We start from the raw sequence: 8,664 nt of genomic DNA, 5'->3' as shown, positions 1-8,664 counted from the left end.
GGCTTTTTTTTTTTTTTTTTAGTATAGTTATTGCATCTATTTGACACACAAACTTCTAGATTTAGGAATCTGATGGCACTAATTAACTAGAGTATGAAGCGTCTCACCTTGTTACATCTCTGGTGTCACCAACCTAAATGTCTAGCAGTTGACCCAAATACAGTACCAATAATCTTATGCCTGTGGTATATGGTCTCCATTACAGACCGTCCTAGATAGTTCTAATCTGTTTAGGATATTAAATTGGTAGATTGTGACAAGTTGAACTTCAAAGGCCTCTGCCTTGTACTTAAGAGATGTCCCAAGATAAGGTACGATGGCTTTATGTGCCAACCAGGAAGCTCCCTGGATTCATTTAATTTTTATTTTCCAGTTTAGAAAGTCTAGGAAAGCAGTTCTGTTTTAAAAATAAATAAATAAATAAGTGCTTAGAAACCTAGTTAGTATTTTTTTTAATTAACCAGTTTAGACTACTAAAGAAAGAAGTTGTTGACTTTAATAAATAGGATCATGAAACCTGAGTGATCCATTAAGAAAATGGCTGGAGAGCCTAACCCTAGGTAATCTCACTCACTTGTGCTGACAATCATTTGAAACTAATTTTGGTTAATGTTTACCCTTTTGGAATTTTAGCCTGGGATATTTGCTCAGACAGGAAAGGGTGGATTGAAATACAGTATTCACATTAATATCCATTTGTACTTGGATGTTCTTTAAGCTAAAGAGTTAAAAACGTATTAAAGATCTTTTTTTTAATTTCCCATTTTACAGATGGGGGTACTGAGGCATAAAAAGTGACTGCTTTATACTCCCAAGAGATCAGTGTCAGAGGTGGAAAAAAAAGAGAGATTTCCAACTCCAGTCTTTTTTCTCAAAAAAGTGCATTTTTAAAAAACTAAATGAGAGATTAAAGAGTCATCTCAGATGACATCTCCAAAATTAAATATGTTCATTTGAGCCAATGCTAAGAAACAAAGCCCTAAACCTCCCATCTGGAATAGCCCCCAACATAGTCATGTGTGGGAAAAGGGGTTCCTATCGGAGGCAAGAGCCCCGGGGCCAGTCCAGCCCTGTGAAAACCGGAAATAGCCTCCATTACCTTTTTTTTCCGTTCACACTAACCCTCCCATCCCAGGTTAGCCCGGAGGCCAGATTTGCTCTGAGAGGGGCTAAATGAAAATTTTAGAATAGTTGCCTCCCCTTGTATTTCACCACGAAGCCCTTTGAGGTCATGTGTGTGAGGTTGGGTGTGCCCCACGCCCCCAGAGCACCGGCAGCCTCCAGCCTGGCTTAGTATTTAATTTATTTACCTTGCTGCTTCCGCACTGAGGGAGCCGGTTCAACTTGTACACTCTCTCTTCCCTTGGTAATGCTGAAAAGCCTTCCTACCACAGTCACTTCCTACAGATGACTGGCATTGCTCCTATCCAATAGCGTTATACAACATCAGCCAGAAGGAAAGGGAATTTAACCCTGTTCTTACCAAAAGTCATGTTGTAAGGGGGAGTGAAGTTGGGAAGTATTGTTTCCATTGTTGTTTATTAATATTTAAGTGACTCAGTATTTACTTAGTGACTTGATTTGTGTGCTTTGAGCTTTGGGCTTTGGTGTCTTCAATTAGTATTTCTAGAGTGACCACATTGTAAGTTCATAGGACAGCAAATGTGACCTTGATCTTCCCCATCTACCAAATCTTTGAAGTGAAGAGTCTCTTATCCCTCTTATTAGAGTTTCTTCTTGATTGGGGTAGGTCTAAAAGAGCAAAACCAATCATGTTGCTACTCCTCTGGTATTACATTCAGTGCTCACTTTACAAAAATAAGCTAACTTTTTATTTGCCCCAACTCGTGGGGGTGGGGGAGGAGTGAGTAATTTGATTTTGGAAGGACATGTATTGTGTATACCTTGTATTTTTAATTTTGTGATGTTGGTTTATTTGTTTGCTTTTTCATGCTTTTTCATATTAATTTTGGCAGCCAAGACAGAAACTAGGACATCTACTCTTCAGTAGGTTGGGAAGTTAGTTCCTCCTGTAAGCAGTGGATTTTTATGAGTGCATGTAATTTGCCTTACACACTGTCCTTCCCTGCACCTTTGTCTGGTGTAGTCTAATTGTCTTCATGTCCTATTTGTTGGCTTTATAGAGGGCTCTGCTTTATTGGGATCATCTTTAAAAGACATCCTGCTACGTGCAGATGTAACTTAATGCCACACCATGTTCAGCTTGTTTCAAACCTAGTGATTTTTTTTTAAGATAGACATGGTAACAGAGAAGACTGGATCAGTTTAAAAAACAAAATACAAAACAATTTTGAAATCAAGGCTGACCTGTTGGATGGGGGCTGGGGGGAGATGGCATTTTGTGGAGCATTATGAATGCATGCTATGCATGTAAATAGCTGGGGTACCACCTGCAACACATTGCCGCAGAAGGAAGAAACTTAGCCACTGTCATTTACAAGATCTATACCTTCTTGTCCATCTGCCATGTTCCCTTCCCTTTCCTCCTAATATTAAATAATAAAAACTTTTCATTAAAATTTTGTAGGGAGTTTTATAAATTAAAACCAGAAATCCTCCCTAGAATGAAGTTTGCCTTCCATACTTAAACACAGCACAAGCTTTAAGGGAATCATTCCAAGTATAGCATTGCTTGACTTTCAAGGTGGTTGCTAAAAATGGGAGTTGAGCAGAGATTATTTGGGGAAGGCAGCATTTACTATGTGTCAGAATTGGCTGAATCCAATTTCTCTCTCTGACACTCTTTGGGTCTTTGTCACAAGCCTTTTTCAAACCACAAAATTTTGTCTGCTTGAATTCTCACCTTAACCATAACTTCTCTGGTAGTCGCTTCGTTTGTACACAAACTCAGGCATGACTGTGATTATTTTCCATATATTTATTTAAAAATCACATTGATAAAGTTCCTGAGTCGGAAGGTTCCTGAAACCATCTTACTGGATTCAGGTTCTGGTCCATAAAGGAAATGGAAAGCTGGCCAGCTGGGAGAATTTTCTGCGTAGCTTCTCCTTGGAGCAGTAAACAGTGACTCACCCTTCTCTCTCTATTCCCCACCCTCCCTGTTCTCTGTTAATGGGAGTTATGGCTAAATACTTTTGCTTTCCATAATTTACAGTGTCGTCATGTTTCCCCTTTATTACTCTTTTAGGAAATTAACAATTGTCACTTGTCTCGGGGAAAAGAGGACACTGCTAAAAAGGCATAAGATGGAGGTTCATAGGATTAAAGATTTAGAGCTGGAAAGGACCTTTAGAAGTCATGTAGTCCAGCTCCCTCATTTTGCAAATGAGGAAGCTGAGGCCTAGACATGGAGGGCTTTGTGATGGAGAACTCTTCTTTGTAGTAATCAGAAACTAATACAACCTGCCTTGAAAACAGAAGGATATTGGCACCAAAGTTAACTGTTACCTGACCCTTTATCTGCCTAAGATTGTATATCTTCTCTGTGCATGGTCAGTACATACCTGTGCTACATTCATTTCCATTATGTGCTGGGAGATGGGACAGTCTGGAGGTCAGAGCTGGGTCAAATGAAACAGTTAAATGAAACTACAGAGTGTAGGTGGTAGGATGGAGGTTCAACCTTCTGACAGCAGTAGCAGCTAGGCCTGCCTTTGGGTTCCCCTGGAATGCCATAGCTGCTGACTGCAAATGCAGGGTGACCAGATGCATTCCAAATTCAAGTAGACAGACATTTCTTGCAGGAGGCTGGCAGCCAGAGCCTGACCTTCTGGCTACAAATGAGCTGGGTGAGGTGTTAAATGATAATGATACTGGGGATAGACAAAGTAGAGCACATCCCTAGCATCCATGCTTGTGAGACAGAGGCAGAGTAGAAACAATTATGACTTCTTCACTGTTTCTTACCCCCTTTTCGAAAGGGGGTACCTTCCAAGAGTGGTACCTTACTACTTACCTTACTTAGTAATACCTCACCAAGTTTGTGGCACAAACTGGGGTTATTCCCAGTCAACTGATTTTTGTTGAATGTCTACTGTGTGCCTAGCACTATAGTGTTATACACCTGTTAAAGTGTCTAAATCTCAACTTTGTATTGCTTGCTAAAATAAACTTTGCTAGAGAAGGGTATAGCACATCCATACAGATTCCATGTCTTAGTTATTTGTAGCATGTTCTACACTTCATCTGCTGCTTTGGCCTTCTTGATTGTTAACGTTGTATATGTGTCATTCTTAGATCAACAGTTGATTCTTCTACTTCAGTGCTTTGTGCTTCCATGTATTGGAAGTCATCACATCTGATACTTCTAATGATCAGAACAGCTTCCTCCAATAAAGGGGTTTAAAATGATGTATGACAAGGGGTGGGGGGGGGGAAGTGAAATTGAAACTAAAAATGTACAGCTTAATATTCTTCTTAAAAGTACATAGAACTTTGTCTTCTCAAGAGGCCTCAACATCTCATGATATAACTTGATGTGTTAGATAGAGACTAATGTATGATCAGTTACTTAATTTTCTTTATGAGGAAAAATCTGAGTTCTCTTTGAGCTTAGAAAGCAGAATCTTATCTGTCAGGGCAGGCATCACAAAGAGGGGTAGGGCTGTGTTAGGATGCTTGCAGCCTACAGAGTTTTCCATTGTGAATGTCCCTAAAACTAAGACTAAAAGGTCACAGAAAAGGACACGTAGTAGTCATCCCTAGACTGGCAAGATTGTGTATCTAAACTACTCTAGGTAAGTTGTCTTTTCAAAAGCTGTCTCTAAGGGAAGGAAATTCCATTTCTACTACAATTTTCCTTTTTTAATACGGGAACACTCATCTTCAGTCTTGTCTTCTATTATATTTCTATCATGGCCTCCAACCGTTCCTTCAGACTAAAAGACCCAAAAAAAGCCTGTGGCCTTCCCCTGGATCTCCCATTTATTTGAATTTTTACCACATAATAACCAGAGCTTGTGATTTCATCAAAGCCTGTTTATGAGATCAAAGACTATTTATGAGGTCCTTTTTCTTCCAAAGCAAATTAATTGCCCAATTAGTACTTATTGAAATGTACAGTGATATTTAGGTACAGTTCCTGATTTGAGGTTAAAAAGCTAGACTCTTTCATGACCAATATTGAAAGATTATCCTTGTCCAGAAACTGTAGACTTCAGTTACTATATTGTGGTAAATACATAAACCTTCACAAGGGATGCTTCTCCAGAACTAGAGGGGAAATAAACATTCTTAGTTATTAGCTACAGAGAAGAGAGAAAATGACTTACTAAATGCAGCAAGAATTAGAATTCTTAATTCCAAACCCCCAACATGGTGATTAGTTCACTAAAATTCTCTCGCAATATCACTAACATCCAAAAATGTTTCCACACGTAAGTATGCCTACTCATGCTAAAATTTTGCCAGTAGATTTTAAGTCAGACATAATAATAGGAGGTTGGTACTGCCAGTGAGAACTTCAGTATCTGTGAACAGTTGCTAATGCTGTACTCCCTTATTTTAAGCCAATGGTAAAAAGGAAAACACTTGTTTAAAGCATGTTGGCAAATTACAATACCCTGTAATGCTTGGTTTATACTCTTGAAAATGTTGACTCTAGTCTCTAAAACCCTTGTGGTTTGAGCCCTGATTAATGCTCTTGTTATGTACTTTCCTGACATATGTGACCATTGGTATGGTACTTGCTAAATGCCAGTGGTTTCCAAGTACTGTTTTAAGGATATTTTTCCCCCTACATTACCTTCACTAATTCTACAAACAGCAAATGTATACATCTCTATGACATATACAAAATACTTCTCTTTGGTTGCCTTCCCTCTGTAAATAGATTACATGTTCTGCTGTTTGTATTATTTTAAGAAATTTCAGACCATTTTAATTGATTTTTTTTTAAAAAACTCTGTACCTTTAGATGTGTGTGCCTTAAGACCAAATATAGAGTATACCATTGTTATACTGTAGTAATTTGCCATTTTGGCAGTGCTCTTCTATACTGATGAGAGACCACAGCCATCTCTACTGCACATGGTCTTTGTGAATTGCTGTGGCCAGAAAAATTTCACCCCTTGGTGGTCTGCCTCCTGGTAATGATCTTTGCCCTTATAGAAGCTGATTCTTAGCTGGCTCAAGGCTTGTTGCCAGACCCGCAAATTGAAGTCTTCCCACCTACTGGGACCTCCTTTTTCAAAATATTTGGGAACTGGGGTGAGGAATAAGAGTAGGACTTAAGGGTAAGGACTCCCAACCCAGGGAGTGACAAGAATAACAATACAGGACTTCTTTAGGGCCCAGTAATTGGAAGGAGTACACTTTAAATCCTTCAGTGAGGAGCTATTGGAAGGCAAGTATGAGGAATCATTATTTGATTTTGGAGAGTAGGGGAGGAAAAGGCTACCATGACCAAGAAAAATAGGCACTGTTATACATTTAACACTTTTTTAAAATGGTACCATTCTGATCTGTTTCCTAGTATGAGTCTGTCATATTTTTAAAATAGTTTTGTACAGAATTTGAAAAATGTTATGTGTAGAAACTGAAATAAAGTAGAAGAAAATACCTGGAGAGAATCTGAAATTGGCAAACCATCTGACTTTTACAAGTCAAGCAACTCATCTTTTCTACTTGACATTCTAATCTGATACAGTATGATCCTAGATAAAAAGTGATACCCAACTTTTTCTCAAATTCTCAATTTAGTAATCTGGCCTGTCCAGAGTTAAGATAGTCTTAAGACATTAACCAAGATCTCTCCTTTAAAGCCAGGTTGTTGAGCTGGGTGAATAACAGTCTGCTAGAAAAGCTAATAAGTATATTCTGCTGCAGCATTAAAAACCTTCCTGAAAGAGTCTGTGCTCCAGTTTGGTGATTGGTGGCCTGCCGTGTCCAAGGAGGCAGTGTCTTATCTGTCTTATTTTCTAAAAGTAAAATTTAACAAGGAGAAGAGAGAAGGTTGCTGAGGATACATTTGTTTTTCCTTTAGACCAGGAATTTCCTAACCATTTTTGTATAATGGACCCTCCTTTGGCAGTCTGGTGATGTCTATGGATCCCTTCTCGGAAGAATAGTTTTAAATAATTGAAGGAAATGCTTGATTTCAATTAGAGCCTAGCAAAAATAAAAATGTAAAAAAAAAAATTTCCCATTCAAGTTCACAGACCCTCCTGAAACCTATCCACAGACTCCTTGGGAGTCCACGGTTGTTCAGTTGATCAAGACTCTTTTTGACCTCATGGACCAAATGTCCATGGCGTTTTCTTCACAAAGATATTGCAGTGGTTTGCCATTTCCTTCTCCTGCAGATCTTTTTGTCAGGCAATCAGAGGTTAAATAACTTGCCCAGGGTCACACAGCTAGGAAATATCTGAGACTGGATTTGAACTCAGGTCTTCCTGGCTCCAAGCCTAGTGATCTATCCACTGATCCGCCAACTGCCTCAGGGGTCTATGGACCCAAGGTAAAAAAAACAACAGCCCTGTTTTAGATAGACTCTTGATTCTCAGTCCATTTACATGACCCTTTTCTACTCTCACTTCACTTTATCTGGGCCCCTAGTGATGGCTTTGAGACTCCAGCTTCCTTTTGTCTATGGGCTTTGGGGTTCTGATTTTTTTTCCTTCTCTTTTATTTTGTGTTCATATAGCCTGATCATCAATAGTGATTTGTTCATTTCATATACATACCTAAGAACCTGTCAGATTGAGCCCTGAAGCTTTTGATGCTAAATGACTAGTTGACTACCCTATGTACAAAAGCAGTAAACATTTTAATAGGATACTATTCTATGATATCACCGACACGGTGTGGACAGAAGATCAATTTTTGCTATTCAGAATGACAATAGCAGCCATGTATTGGAATATACTCATCTCTCCCTCCATTACATCCCCAACAGTTTCTCTTTGTTTTGCAATTAATAAGTTCCTTTGAATGAAATCAGTCTGGGCACAGAGAGAGATGGGATGAAGTTCTAGTCTCTTCAGTGTTGATAGGTGCAAGCCCCTCATAGGATGGCCAATGCTTGGCTAAGGGGAGGACCATAGCCCTGTCATAAGATCATAGATAGAGAGCCATGAGTGACCTCAGAAGCCAGCCAGTCCATTTTACAGATAAGGAAACTGAGGCCTGGAGAGGTTAAATGACTTGCTTGAGTTCTCAGTCATCAGAGTGAAAGTGCGATCTCTGGCATACTGTTTGTGTAGCCTCTACAGAATCCTGTGAAAGGCGAGTCAGCTTGTAGAGAGAGAATTCACAGTGTGGACTAGCTTATATTATTATATAATTATACCTATATTATTTCTATTCCTTGTAACAAACATTCTGGTAATTAAATGTATTATTGGAACACATAGTCATCATTTATGGAGATATTACTAAATTGACCTTTTCTCTCAGGCTCCAGAGTAGCCAATCAAGTTTTCAGCTTTTTCATTGAAAACTCAAAAGTCCAGTGAGTGAAAATCAAAATGCTTTTTTGTGCAGTCAGTGAATTTAAGTTGTGCTCCCCCGTTCTCCACTTTGACTTTCCTTTTCCGGTTTACCTCTGCCAAGTGCAAGCAGTGGGGACTCAGCATGTGTATCCTTGTAGGGATGGGAGGGGTTTCTGGTTCTGTGGGAATGTGAGCTCTCAAACTCTGTAAACAGCTGGTGACTCATTGCATAGCTATGTCACAGACTGACTGC

At 39.2% G+C, this 8,664-nt stretch overlaps 2 protein-coding genes across 4 annotated transcripts in view; one reads left to right on the top strand and one right to left on the bottom strand.

The window, feature by feature from the left end:
* The window catches only part of LOC114051888 (lysosomal alpha-glucosidase-like), a 73,209-nt gene extending 71,565 nt beyond the window's left edge, over positions 1–1,644 (bottom strand). The window contains exon 1 of one of the 3 annotated variants that reach the window (XM_027874272.1): positions 1,311–1,644. The gene's annotated coding sequence lies outside the window, so the exon portion shown is untranslated. The remainder of the gene's footprint in view (positions 1–1,310) is intronic. The other 2 variants (XM_027874271.1, XM_027874270.1) reach the window with 2 other exon arrangements.
* The window catches only part of MAFK (MAF bZIP transcription factor K), an 18,446-nt gene that overhangs the window by 1,138 nt on the left and 8,644 nt on the right, over positions 1–8,664 (top strand). The window lies entirely within an intron of this gene.

Source organism: Vombatus ursinus, unplaced genomic scaffold (genome assembly GCF_900497805.2).
Source record: "Vombatus ursinus unplaced genomic scaffold, bare-nosed wombat genome assembly UNPS02014807.1, whole genome shotgun sequence".
Lineage (NCBI taxonomy): Eukaryota > Metazoa > Chordata > Mammalia > Diprotodontia > Vombatidae > Vombatus > Vombatus ursinus.
The sequence above is the reverse complement of the archived record's forward strand: the minus strand, read 5'-3'. Positions and strand labels throughout refer to the sequence as shown.